Below are 15,033 nucleotides of genomic sequence, written 5' to 3'. Positions count from 1 at the left end.
TCATGAGATCATTTACATACACTTATAGAGACCATACCAAAGGTGACGTTGTGGGACTATATAGGTTTTTGTTGCTTTGAGGCCCATCCTCTCTCTTCCCTTTATTTAATCCATAGGTTTCAATTTTGATTTGCTTTGCTTTATATTCTGATTGACGATCATAGTTTACATGACGAGGAAAGTTACATAGTTTTTTGACTCAATTATGACTCAAACTTATAATGAAAAATCGGTTTATTTTCATATGGTTAATGAAATATTAGTAGATTGATTGGGTTAAAAATTGGTTTATTTTGATATGGTTAATGAAATATTGGTATATTTGATAAGGCTATAAGGTATATATATTTTTTGAAATGTTATGTTAGTATACTTTAAAGTGGAAAAAACAAAGATTAAAATAAATTAAGGTGGTTATGTTGTTCAAAAATCATTGGATTTTGTTTTTAGATGAAAAATGAATTCTATAAATGCGAGTGGACGTATGATGGCAAGATGTGATGTTAGAGGTCGTAAAATACCCATTTATCGTCAAATCAACCTCAGTTAGTGGTTCTATTAGAATATAAGGAAATGAAGGGTTGTTGTTATGTATCAAGCCATTTTCATTGGCCATTAATACAATTTAATTAGAGACTAGAAACCATTGGTTCAAATGAGATCCATAGTCATTTATGAGTTGGTACTCTCACGTAACCACCCCATCCTACAATAGAAACATCTCAAGGTTCAATGGTCACCTCCCTTAACAAAACTAACAATGATTATCTCGCAATCCCACTTCAAAGTGCTCTTGAATATTTTGAGATTGCTTGTTCAAGAATGTAAACTTTAATTATCTCAATAACATGGTTAGTGGTGTTAAGACCCTTGCATTTCACTATACTCAATAATTTATCAACTTTATATAAAGTCTAAACTTGATGAGCAAATTGTTTCCATGTATCTATTTATTTAACTTCAGTAATCATCCATGCCTTCAATATTATGTTTCTAGAGAATGCAAATGAAGATGAATGCTTATAGGAGAGTCAATTACATAGAGAAAGGAAAGAATGAGTACTTGAATACACTTCTTGAATAACTCAAGATTGCATCTTTGTTGCCTCTATTTGTTATGTTTGAGATGGCTACCATAGAGTACTTAGCATTGATTGTCTAGATGTCATTTTTATCACAAATAAAAACAACAAAAAGAGATTGAAATGACTTATTTGTGAGCTTATTTCAACAATTATGTCAAGGTTTAACTCATTAGTTATGGGGAAGCTATGCACATGTGTGAATTTGAAGGATTTACAAGGTGAACAGTTTGTTGAATATGGGATTTTAAACCCATAATTCTATTTATAATTTTTGAATATTGTAAAGCTCAAACTATTAAATTACTTATTCCCTATATTGGGAGTGTAATTTGCTTTTAAGAGGAAGTTACTCCATCAAGGATGGTACCCAAAAACTATTTTTTAATCTAATTTTCATGTCAGGTAGATACATATACATTTTTAATAATTTAATAGGTTAGAAAGCTAGACTAATTATTGTTTATTAGTTTTGTTAGAGCAATTAAAGCCTTGTTAGTTGCCCACATAATAAAGAGTGTGCAAGATTACTTTTCACTATCATTTCCAAGTACATGCACTCATGCTCATTAACCCAAAAATATTATTGTTATATATTTACTTTCTCTGAAGTTGTGGAACCTAATGTAACAATTGTAAAACACATTACAAAAGGACAACCTAATGTCAAGTTTTGATGTGTGATTTGTTTCCTAGTTAATTTGTAAGTGTATTCCATATGTCCTTTGCCATAATCTGTAACCTTTGAGTAGTTGCACCAAATAGGGTCAACATACACTTGCAATTGAAGGAGGAAAACTAGAGTGTTTCAATGTTTTGGGGACCATGATGGTAATAATGATTTTGTTGCTTATTTCTTGATTATCAAAGCACAATTCTACCCATTTTTTTGAATTTTATCGCAAAGCTTCTTGACCTTAAATGCCATTTCGATCATCTATGAAGTAGTACCATATGGTTTGAGATTTGAATCCAAGAAGATTTACAAGCATATAGGGTTGAAGAAAGAGATAGAAGTTTGCATGCATTGTTCATAGTTCATTGTATTTGTAAAAAATGATTTGCCACGAAACACATGTTGTTTATTCTCTTTGGCTAGACGTGACTAAGATTCATCCCCCCATCCCCACAAAGGCTAAGGCCAACTAAAGCTTCAATGACCAAACATAAGATTGATTTCCATAATGTATACATGACATATTATTGGAAGTAGTAGAAAAAGATGAATGGATCTTCGTGGGAGCATTGACAAAATCTCAAATTTGATAAGAACACATAAGATAAACAACTTAAAATAGAGTCATGCTTAGTGGAAAACATATATATATATATATATATATATATCCTTTCATGTGCTTACTTTGTAGATGAAATTAAAAATTAAAATACTAATTACTAATTACTAATTTTAACATCTCAACCCATCTTTTTTTAAATGAATAAAACTAGTGGTAGTTTAGTTCTTCCACCTTAAGTTTTCTTATATATATATATAATTTTATTTTTATTTTTTATTTATTTTAAACTTAGCAGGACTACATCTTCATCATGTCCAATATATCATGACATAAAATTTGTCATCCATTAAAAAAAAACCAAAATAAAACTTTGAAGAAAATACATAGTTCATAGTGTTTCCCAAATATCCTATTCTAAAGTATAAAATTTTATAGAGATAATTGTACCCGTAATTACAACACAACCTTCTACTACAATCATAATAATATTCAAATAAGTTTATTAGACAACTACATCTTATAGGTAGAACTTTGATTGTCAACATAGTTCAGACAAAAATTTAAAAACAAATTTAACAAAAAGAACAAAGCAGTTTAAGTGTTGTTTTAGATATCATTTTTGGGATTCAACTGCGTTAAGTAAGATCATTCACGTATGACCATTTCCATGAGAGGTAGTCGTAACTGACTAATTTCTCATGATTTTTGAATAGTTCACTTAGCACTCATTGCATCGGGTGATGCTCACAGGGGTGAAGAAGTGGGATTGAAACTAGTGAAATGTGGAGAACGAATCACATAGCATCAATCATCACTTCCGGGGCTTGCACCCGGTAACCAGGACTTCCCAGGAGGTCACCCATCCCAGAACTCCTCTGGCTCAAGCGCGCTTAACTGTGGAGTTTTTCCCCACAATCAAGCCCACTTAGCTTGCTACCCCATTTGCAAAACCTTAGCAAGTATTGTGCCTCATGAACCATTCAAGTAGAGATCCCTTAAGGGTTTTTGAATTTAAGTATGGGGGTTTTAAATTCAAAAAGAGTCAAGGGATCTCTACTTGAATGGTTCATGAGGCACAATACTTGCTAAGGTTTTGCAAATGGGGTAGCAAGCTAAGTGGGCTTGATTGTGGGGAAAAACTCCACAGTTAAGCGCGCTTGAGCCAGAGGAGTTCTGGGATGGGTGACCTCCTGGGAAGTCCTGGTTACCGGGTGCAAGCCCCGGAAGTGATGATTGATGCTATGTGATTCGTTCTCCACATTTCACTAGTTTCAATCCCACTTCTTCACCCCTGTGAGCATCACCCGATGCAATGAGTGCTAAGTGAACTATTCAAAAATCATGAGAAATTAGTCAGTTACGACTACCTCTCATGGAAATGGTCATACGTGAATGATCTTACTTAACGCAGTTGAATCCCAAAAATGATATCTAATATAATGCACTGCGTAAAACCCCCATACTTAAGTGTTGTTTATCTGACAAGAAGATTATTGTTTGCGTAAAAATTTAAATTCAACAAAAAAACATTAAACTTCTTGAATTCTATGTTGTGACGTAAATCCATGTTTTTTACTTTTACATGTAGAATTTACATCATTTCTTTAATAAACAATATATTGTTTTGGGATCTTCTTTATTAAAAAAATAGAGTAAAATTATTTTTATAAGTGGAAGGGAGAAACACCTTATTTTTAATTGACACAGTTATGCAAATATTCAATGGATATGATTTCACATGTTTAATCAATATTTCATGAGGTTTGGTAAAGTAATTGGTGATAGAATGTATTCTTAAAGCACTCACAATGTGAATGTGAAGATCATATATTTAAAACCCCACATATCTAATTAACCAAAAAAATAATATAGAATTTCACTTCATATTTATATTTTATGTTACCTTGAAATGTCAAGGTGGAGGAACAAGTTTCAATCTAAGTGTGTAGGGTACTTTTCAATGTTTCGAGTGAGTGCAATTGCAAATAAAGAAAGGATTTCCTCGATGAATTTATTTGTGTTTTCATATGATGTTTAACAATACACCCAAGTGATTATAAAAGTGCCCTTCCCAATGTAATCTAATATTGCAAATGTATCAACATTTATATATCTGGTATTAACCAGTAAATCTATATCACTAGATGTAGATGGGCAAGCTCAAGTTAATGTCGCATCAAATATTTTAAGATTAAAATTTTAATAGCCACAACCACGACATTGCTATTGTTGTTAACTTTAACAACTTAGGTTGCAAGACAAACATCAATCTAGCTTTGAAAGTGATCTAGCAATTCCCAAGCTATTTCCTAATTGATTAGTTAATCATACGATGTATAAAACAAGTAAGTTGCATTTATATTCAGATCTTGGGGAAAAATGTGATGGTCATGCAGGTGGCCTCAACTCCAACCACCAAACCTTTGCCTACATGGTTTGGCACAGTCGTTGAGAACAATGACTTCTTGATGGAAGGTTCAAATCCAAACTTCAAATTTTTGGGTGGAGTACAGTGTCTCTATGATACCGCATGCTAAGAGGAATCTCATTTCTTCATGGCTTTTATATTCATTTTTTTTGGTAAGCTTGGTAGTACTCCCATTTCTATTAATTTTTCATAAACATATAGTCAATGGTTTTCAAAATTTTGCTGGGGTCTCAACATGCCTGCATGAAACCAAGTCTGTTGGCCACCTATCTGCATCAAAAATTGTCCAAAATTTAAACAGTTTAATTCTTATCATCCAGGCTACATTTGCTACCTTATCTACTATATTCTTTATACTTAAAAAGTAAATGCTAATCGACATAATAACAAAATTTGACTCGATGGACTTCTGCTTTATTCATCTGAGCAATCGAATGGAGCCGGGTCTTTCGCACTCGACCCAGGTGCTTCACTTTGCATCAGTGTCTAGAGCTGCTGTTCAATTCTCTTTAGGCAGAGATTGTTATGATATTGCTGCATTTGAACTGACTATATCTCCTTCTGGAGATATTTTAGGCTTGGTTCTGCTTGTCTGTCCTCTTCTAGTTCTTCTCTTTCCTTATATCTTGTCATTGCTTTATCTAGGATGTTTTTCATAACCTAATATTGTTGGATGGTCTCCTAAACAATGTTTAGCGACCTCGGGTATGGCCTGGATCTTGAATTACAGGCTCTGTTGAGTCTCAAAATTACTTTCTCCCTAGCAACTCTTTTCATTCCTTTTCTTTGTTTTTCCATGAGAAAGATGCATTCTCATCACCAATGATCAGTATATACCGTCTTAAGGAGGACATTTAGTAGTTTACATATTATGCTTTAATGTTTTGTTGTTTGAATAAATTTTTGTATATTAGCTATGAAACGCAGCCTATTCTGTAGCTAATCGGCTGTTCCGCAACTACCTTCATGCTTTAACAGGTTCCAAGTGTCAGCAAGAGAAACTAACTACATGGGCAACTTGGAAATCATCGTGACATGGACCCTGTCATATTCACCTAGCCCAGGTCGACAAGGAAGTTGGTATAAGACTACGGTCAATGGAGAAGTCAAACACAGAGACCAAAGATAACAGGACTCTTTTTTGTGGTTAACTAGCACGTTTCGCAGTAATGGGAAGCGTTATCCGAAACAACTACCTGAACCTACAGACTCCAACAGCCACCTGTGCAACCGAATCCAATAGCCACCATCTTGGATTTATGTCTCCAGCAGTCGAGGAAGAAATTCCGCGTACCTGTCTTCTACGTGTTTTGATTGTAGCATATTTTTCTCCACAAACAGTTGTATGGTTTTCTTATAAATACCTATGTAAAGAACCGAGGAAGTTAGTAGTGATAGTAATAGTTTTATTGTGAAATCAAGTTCTGAACTCTGTAATTTCTGGGCATTTTGTGTCCCTATTTTTAATATGAAGACCACATGTTTTATGAGAATTTGAAGGAGTTTCCTTGAAGTTGATTGAGCAAGCGTAGCCTAATCAGTTGCAGAGGGCCCCTGCACTGAAAAAGGTTTCATTTCATTTTATTTTTCTTCTTCTTGTTAACTGTAAATTCATCATTTCCTTTCACAGTGTTTATAACCATTTTCTTGCTAACCATGTTTACAATGCAATTTTCATCATTTTCTTATTAACAGTGTTCATAATTTAGAGTAGCTTCCATTTGCTTAATCTCTTTCTAGTTTTTATCAGTAGTTAGAAGATGAAGTTCAGTAATGTAATCTAGTTTTCTTCATTCACTGTTTTACTAGTCTTTAAATTCTCAATTAAACTGATCAATGCCATTTACTGTCTCTGCCATTTTTAAGTTTACTAACTCATGGTGTTAATGAATGTCTCTAAAAACCCTTCAAGTTGATAATTCATCCTAAACTAAGTGGTTGAGCATTTCATTTACGCAATGAGTCTTTGTTGCATCTCTGTATTTGCTTTCTGTTAGATTAATGAAGTACAAAATTCCTCAAATGTCATCCCAAGGAGACTTTCTCCCAAAATTGAGGGGCAGAGTAACTAAGTATTTCATTTAGTTTTATTTATGTAATTAGTTAGGCATCAGTTACAAATTTCACTTTCAGTTCTTAAATCATGATTTGGAAATAATGGCAAAACAGGAATAGAAACTCTGTTTTCATTTCTTTCTTAAGCTTTGCTTCCAAGTCCATCTTAGCTCTATTTTCATTTCTTTCTTACAAGCTCTGTTTTTATTTTGAGTAGTCTTTACAAAAGTTAGATTTAAGTTTTTTTGGATAGTTACATTGTAAATCATTAGGTTTTAAAAGACCAAAACCCCTCCAAAACAACATAAAACACAAAAACAATGAAGTAAAAAGGGTTATCTAGCATAAACAGTGCACTACACTTCATTAGTTTACGATACCCGAATTGATAATTTATGTAGAGCAATTTAGGACACTAAATTGACCAAACATTTTGGCATCATTGTTGGGGAAGTGTAACTAGGTAGCCTTATCTCTTACATTAAAAAAAAATGACATGCATAGAGAAAGAGACTCTAGGGGTAGATTTATAGCTAGGGGCAAGTTCAATTCCTATAACACCACCTACTCCACCACGAACAAGAAAAGACGCATCTCCATCCCAAACTCATACTCCCAGCCATAGGACTCCTGGAATTCCAGGGGCTGAAATCCAATCAAAGGAATCTCCTACTTCATTTACCAAGTCAGTCCCAGGGGAGAAAAATTTTGAATCTCCAACAACAGGAATAGCCTTCTTCACCTCCACAGGGGAACACATTGTAATTAAGGAATTAGGAATACCTAGTGAGGAAGAAGAAGTAGAACCTCTCTCCCATATTCCATCAATAGAACAACCAGAGGAGGAGGAAGTAATCTTGCAGGTTGAAACCTATACTGATTCTAAGGAAACTATAATGGCAGAAGAAGAACAAGATGGAGAATTCTCACTGTTTGGAGGAGGGTGTAGAGGGAAAGGTAGAGGAAACAATGGAGGAGGAAGAGGAAACAATGGAGAAGGTAGAGGAAATAATGGAGGAGGCAGAGGAAATAGGGAAATAGATAATTCTTTTGGATTCCCTATAGTGGATGAGGAAACAAATGCCACAATGAAAATATTTCACCTTCTGTCCTCCCAAACTTCTATGGGTTGAAAAGTGAGGATCCTGAAACTTTTTTGTTTGAGTTTGAAGTCTTGTGCAGAACTTATGACTACCTTGAAGACTCTAAAAAACTTAAATTGTTTCCTTCAACACTGAAGGGAGCTGCTTTGAAATGGTTCATGACGTTAATCACTTAGTCCATTGGAACATGGAATGACATGAAAAAAACGTTTTTGGACAGGTACTTGGATTATTGCATGCCTACCAATCACAAAGATGAAGTATTCAAAATGATGCAAAGAGATGATGAAAACTTAGAAGATTTGATCGAGAGATTCAATTATAATTTGAAAAGAGCAAAGATGAACAATTTAGATGAAAAAACCTTGAAAGCTCTTTTATTAAAAGCCATCAGAGATGAATAGATATATATCCTTAACATGATGGGGAAGGGAGATATCTCTCAACTCCCGTTAAATGATATAGGAGAATTGTGTGTTCATCTCTCAAGAGGGACATCTAAAACAGGGAAAGGGCCAAGAGATCCTTCTCTTGTTAGAGTAAACAAATCTGCAACGGGATCTGTAAGTAGGGCAGAAATTGGTAATAAGCTTGATGAATTTAAAACTGACATTCTAGGGAGCCTTAGTGAGCAATTAGACACCCTTAAAATACAAAACAAGTAGAAAACCGAGGCTGATGCTTTAGCCATTTTTTGTCCAAAATGCAGCGAAGAAAAAAAAAATGCTCTAAGGGAATGTTCTTTAGATGCAAAAACTGTAAAAACTTGTATGATTTGCTCAGAAAGTCATGAGACCAAGGCTTGTCCTTCAATCCCGGGTCTTAAGGTTGTCTTTCAAGAGGAAACAGTCCCAAATTATGTAGAACCTCTTTGTTTTGTTGCTAGAAGACCTTGGTAGGGGCCACAAAATCAAGGATTCAACAATCAAATGTATCTTCAGCCCCCACCAAACTGGAATTCTTGGCAGCAACCTTGGCCTCAACCTCAATCTCAATCTCAATCTCAACCGTGGGCACAAGGAGTACAAAATCCTTGTGGGAGATTTTCAATATTATCAATATCCTTCACCATATCAAAATTATCCTCCCCCACACATTCAGCCACAAAATCAGCAGCCGCAACTTCAAATTAGAATCCTCAACTTTCATTGCCATTTCCACAACAACCTCCACAACAAAACCAAAATCCTCAACTCTTGCTACCATTTCAGTAGAAACCAAATCAACTACCTGCCCAACCATTACCAAACCCCAACAATAAAAATCCTTAGAATGCTTACATGGTAGAGGGACAAAAATTTCCAACTTACATGATTACTCCTCTAGATCTTAATGATGTTCAACTAAGATCTGGAAGGATATTAGGACAGTTTCGAGGAAGATTCTCTAAAGGTCAATAAAAGTTTCGAGGGAACATTTCCCCAAAACCAAAACATCGAAAAAGAAAAACAAAAAGAATCAGTGTACACAACTCCTATCATTGTGCAACCAACATCTACTTCTACACCTCCTTTTCTTGAAAGATTACAAATTGATAGATAGAAAAACAGATCTTGTTGCCCAACTATGATTTCCTAAATGAATTGAAGAATGTCTATATCAAAATTCCTTTGCTACAAGCCATTAGAGAAATCCCAATTCTAGCCAAAACAATAAAGGAGTTGAGCATAAAAAAACTAGGAAGAAAAGCAAAAGGAACAAAAAGAATTCACCTCGTAGGAAAATAGCAGACATAATGATGGGAAAAATTGCCATACAAAAATATGTGGATCCAGGAAGTCCAATTGTAAAAACACATATCAATGGAGTTGAAATTCCAAATACATTGATTGACTTAGGGGCAACAATAAACATCATAAGCAAACAAACTATGGATCAGCTCAAGCTTCCTAATCTTCTTAACACACCTACCTTACTGCAACTAGCAAATAGATTAGTAATCAAACCAGATGGTGTGCTAGAAGATATTTTAGTATCCCTAGATTCTTGGGAATATCCTGTTGATTTCATGATCTTAACCCCTACGAACAATCTAGGAGGACATCCACTGATATTAGGAAGACCTTGGCTGGCCACAGCTAATACTTTTATTAGCTGTAGATCTCGTGACATGTATATTTCTGATGGTATTCAACAAAGAAATTTACTCTATATCCTCCAGCAAAAGCAATCACATAAATAAATGACAAAGAATGGATTGTTGATGAAGATGATATTCAGTCTCTCTTTACTATTTCAGAAATTAGTGAAGATAGTCAAATTTTAAATACATTGCAAAATTTTGAATCATCTTCAGAATATGACCATGAGCAATTTCAAGAAAAATCTAATGTTGAATACTTGTCATCTAGGCAGATGTCTCTCTATTCTATGGAAGAGTTTGGTAGCTCTACAATTTAAATTTTCCAAGTAGGACATTGAACATAAACAAAAACTTGGAAAAACTACAACAAAAAGAGTTAATCAAAACATTACAAAAACATTATGTTGCATTTGCATGGGAATACACTGACATGAAAGGCATTGATCCTAAGACTTGTATCAATCACATCTAAATTGAGGAAAATATTAGACCTATCAGACAACCTCAAAGAAGGATGAATCCAAATCTTAGGGAGATTGTGAATGAAGAGCTCCAAAAATTACTGAATGTAAACTTCATTTACCCAATTTCAGAGAGCCAATGGGTCTCTCCTTTGGTAATTGTACCTAAAAAGAATGGTAAATGGAGGGTGTGCAATGATTACCAAGAATTGAATAAAGCAACCCTTAAAGATCATTTTCCTTTGCCTTTTATAGATCAAGTGTTAGATACATTAGCAAGTAAGAAGTATTTCTCATTCTTGGATGGTTTTAGTGGTTATAATCAAATTCAGGTAGCACCTAAAGATGAGGATAAGACCACATTCACATGTCCATGGGGAACTTATGCCTACCGAGTACTTCCTTTTGGGTTATGTAATGCACCTGCAACATTCCAAAGAGCAGTATTAGGAATTTTTTCTGATGTGATACATGATTGTGTAGAGGTATATATGGATGATTTTATAGTCTATGGAAATACATTTGAAGAAGCCTTGGAAAATTTGGAAAAAGTTCTTAAAAGATGTAAGGAAACAAACCTTACACTAAGCCATGAAAAATATTTTATGATGTTTACAAAAGGTATTGTCTTAAGACATCACATTTCAGGAGATGGGATTAAATTTGACAAATCTAAAGTTGAAGTCATCTCTAAGTTATCAATTCCAAATTGCCAAAAGGATGTTAGGAGTTTTATGGGATTTACAGGGTACTATAGGAGATTTATAGAAAACTTCACTAAAATGGCATCCCCACTCTTTCAATTGCTTACCAAAGATTGTGAATTCAATTGGAATTCTGATTGCCAATCGGCATTTGAAACCTTGAAAGCAAAAATTTCTAAAGCACCCATTTTAAGAGGTCCAAATTGGAAACTCCCTTTCCATATTTCCACATATGCTTCAGATACAGCTCTGGGAGTTGTATTGGGACAAAAATATTTGATTCCTTATGCCATTTATTATACAAGTAAGAATTTGACTCCCACTGAGTTGAATTATACTGTGACTGAAAAGGAATTTTTAGTTGTTGTTCATGCAATTAACAAGTTCAGACACTATATAACAGGCTATGAAACCTTTGTTCATACAAATCACTCTGCAATTAGATATTTGATGAATAAACCTATTACTAATGGCAGAGTTACAAGATGGCTTTTACTTTTGCAAGAATTCAACATTACTGTGTTAGATAGACCTGGAAAACAAAACACAGTTGCTAATTTCTTGTCCAGGATTTAGAATATCAAAGAAGATTCTCCGGTTGAAGATAAGTTTCCTGATGAATATCTTTTTGCTGTAACTACTCAAACTCCTTGGTTTGCAGATGTTGCTAACTACTTGGTCACAGGGAAGTTGCCTTCACATTTCTTTCTTGGAGAGAAAAGAAATATTATTCAAGCAAGTGCAGGATATTCATGGATCACTAACAAATTGTATAAAACGAGGCCAGCTCTTATGATCAGAAGGTGTGTCAGGGAAGATGAAATTCCAGAGATTTATAAGGCATGTCATGATGAACCGTGTGGTGGACACTTTGCTGACAAGAGGACAACCTATAAAATCCTTTATTTAGGATATTATTGGCCATCCATCTTCAAATATGCTAAAGAATATGTTAGGAGATGTGACAGCTGCCAAAGGGTAGGGAAACCTGCCCCCTCAAATGAAATGCCATTACAAATTCAGGTACTTATCGAACCCTTTGAAAAGTGGGCCTTGGATTTTATTGGACCAATTAATCCTCCATCTAAGCAGAAAAAAGTATATATTGGTATGCACTGATTATGTCACTAAATGGGTAGAAGCCAAAGCATTACCTTTTGCTAATGAAAAATCTGTAATTAATGTTCTATTTAAGGACATCTTCACTCGTTTTGGTGTTCCAAGAGAAATTGTGACAAATCAGGGATCTCAATTCACATCTAACATGGTGGAAAGGCTTGTGGAAGAATACAAGATCAAGCATCAAAAATCTACTCCCTATCATCCACAAGCAAATGGTCAAGTGGAATATACAAATAAAGTGATTGAAGGAATCCTCACCAAGACTGTGCATCTACATAGAAGAGATTGGGCAGAAAGGCTTCCTTAAGCCTTATGGGCCTATAGAACTACATGGAGGAACACAATGAGACATACACCCTATGAACTTGTTTATGGGAAACAAGTCTTGTTCCCTATAGAGTTCCAAATCGTAACTTTCAAGATGGCAGTCCAATTGGTACTAGATTTATCAGAGGCACAAAAGCATAGGCTGAAGCAATTAAATGAAATTGATGAAATAAGGCAAGATGTAGTTCAAAGGACTGGTATAGTCCAACAACAGAGGTTACTAAATGGCATGACAAATACATCAAGGACAAGAGGTTTCAAGTGGGAGATTGGGCGCTGTTATTTGATTCAAAGTTTAAATATTTTCAAGGGAAGTTTCAAACTCATTGGCTTGGGCCATATGAGATTGAAAAAGTTTTTAGTAATGGGGCGGTTAGGATCAGAACAATAGATGAAAATAAAACTCCTCTTCTTGTGAATGGTCATAGATTAAAGATATATTAGAAACCCATCTCAAAAGAGGAGTTCATTAAGATTTTCCAAGACAATTATGAAATGAAGTTAGTGAAGAAGAATCCTTCTTCTCCACTAACTTAGTCTTTATTTTTCCTTTAAAAAAAAATGTATAAGGTTGACAACCAATCATTGATTGGCATACTTATATAGAAAATACAGGGTGAAAATCAGAAGTTTTTGACACCCTATATTTTCCATTTCCTTTTTGTAATAAGCAGTGACAAAAAGCCACAGTCACTTTGTAGTTTAGATTCTGCAAAAATTTATCATCTCATCTCACCTCACTCTGTTTTACTTTTGCAGTTTCACTTCATCCCATTGTCATATTTCATCAATAATTTTTTTCGATTTTTCCTCCTTCAATATTCATTCCATCTCCATTTCATTTATCATCTTGTTTTACATCTCATTTCATTACACTTACATAGCCATTTCCATTTCATTCATGATCCATAAGCCATATTTCACTTTCTGTTTCACCTTCTGCAGCTGATTTTATTCTGCAGCTGATTCTGTTACGCAGCGAATCTGATTCTATAGCTACAATTTGCTTAACAGTTCAGGCACAAGTGTACAGTTCATAATAAAATCTTGAATGCAGGGAATTGAAGGAAAAATCAATTTTTGAAGACCAATCATGCTCAAAGCATGTGTGGTTCAACAACAGAGGAAAATTTTAGCAAGCAAAAGGTAAAGGTTCCAAAGGTAAATGCAAAAATTTATTTCAAAAAGCAATTTGAAAACATAAGCTTGTATAACATGTATGATCACGTGTCTCCTTAATTAACCATCATTTGATTTGACCACCACGATGTCTCCGCCATATCTTCTGCCTTTAATGACAAACGGTCTTAATGATTCTTTCATAACCAATCTTCGCTTCAAACTCCATAACTTGTAATCAAACGGTCCTCCACAACTGCACTTGCTACACTTGTTAACGGTCAAGATAACAATGTGACCTACCTATCTACGACTCTCCCTGACTGTCTATTTATTACATGTTAACTCTTAAGTTTTTCTGTCATATTCACGCAGCCATTTCATATACACAGTCATTATGTTTTCATATACACGGTTACTCCATTTCCATACACACAATCATTCTACTTCCTAAATAGCACTCGTTCCATAGACAGTAAAGAGTAATTTTGAGATCAGTAAATTCTACAAAGCAAAGATCATGGGACTCATTGTCAGGACAGAGCCCGTAGGGGCAAAATTCATGGAAGGATATCCCCAACTTAAGGAGATGCTGAAAAAGACTGGATGGCTCAAGTTCATTGAAAAGTTTGATGGATATCATAAGGAGATCACGAAATCTTTCATTAGATCCTTTGATGGTACAGAAGTGGAGATTGGGGACATCAAGTTTGCAATAACAAAATCCTACATAGCAGAGGCTACAGAACTACCAAGACTTGGTGAGAGGTGGTTCAAAAATAGAGAATTCCACAGTGAATCATGGAAGGTATTCCTGAATAACCTAGGTGGATGTCACTGTGTTTAGGAAAGGAATCCCTATTTCAACACTCAAAAATAAATGGAGAAGCATGCTTTTGATATTACAAAAATTTATTACCTGTGAGGGACGATTTGGATGTATGTATGTTTATCATATACGTTTATTGATGAACTTTTTAGACAATGGGGACATCAACTTCCCTTTCTTCCTCCTAAATAGTCTAAGGAGAATGGCTTCAAATGTACAGAAGAAAATAGAATCTTCGCAAACAACCATGTATCACCATGGATTGGTCAAGATCCTGGTTGAATATCATCTCAAGAAAATAGGGGACACCTAGGAAAACTTTCTGATAAGAAACCATTTCCAAGAGGCACCAAAATCTCTTGAAAAAGATAGTGTGAGAAAGAATAAGAGAAAGAAGACTAATCTCACCATTCAAAGTAACCCTGATCCTCCACTACAGAAAAATGATGGAGAAGAACCAACCTCTGAAAAATTAATAGAGA

The sequence above is a fragment of the Pinus tabuliformis genome, chromosome J, assembly GCF_031772625.1.
Source record: "Pinus tabuliformis cultivar Carrire ecotype Pingquan chromosome J, CPIR1, whole genome shotgun sequence".
Taxonomy (NCBI): Eukaryota; Viridiplantae; Streptophyta; class Pinopsida; order Pinales; family Pinaceae; genus Pinus; species Pinus tabuliformis.
The sequence above is the reverse complement of the archived record's forward strand: the minus strand, read 5'-3'. Positions refer to the sequence as shown.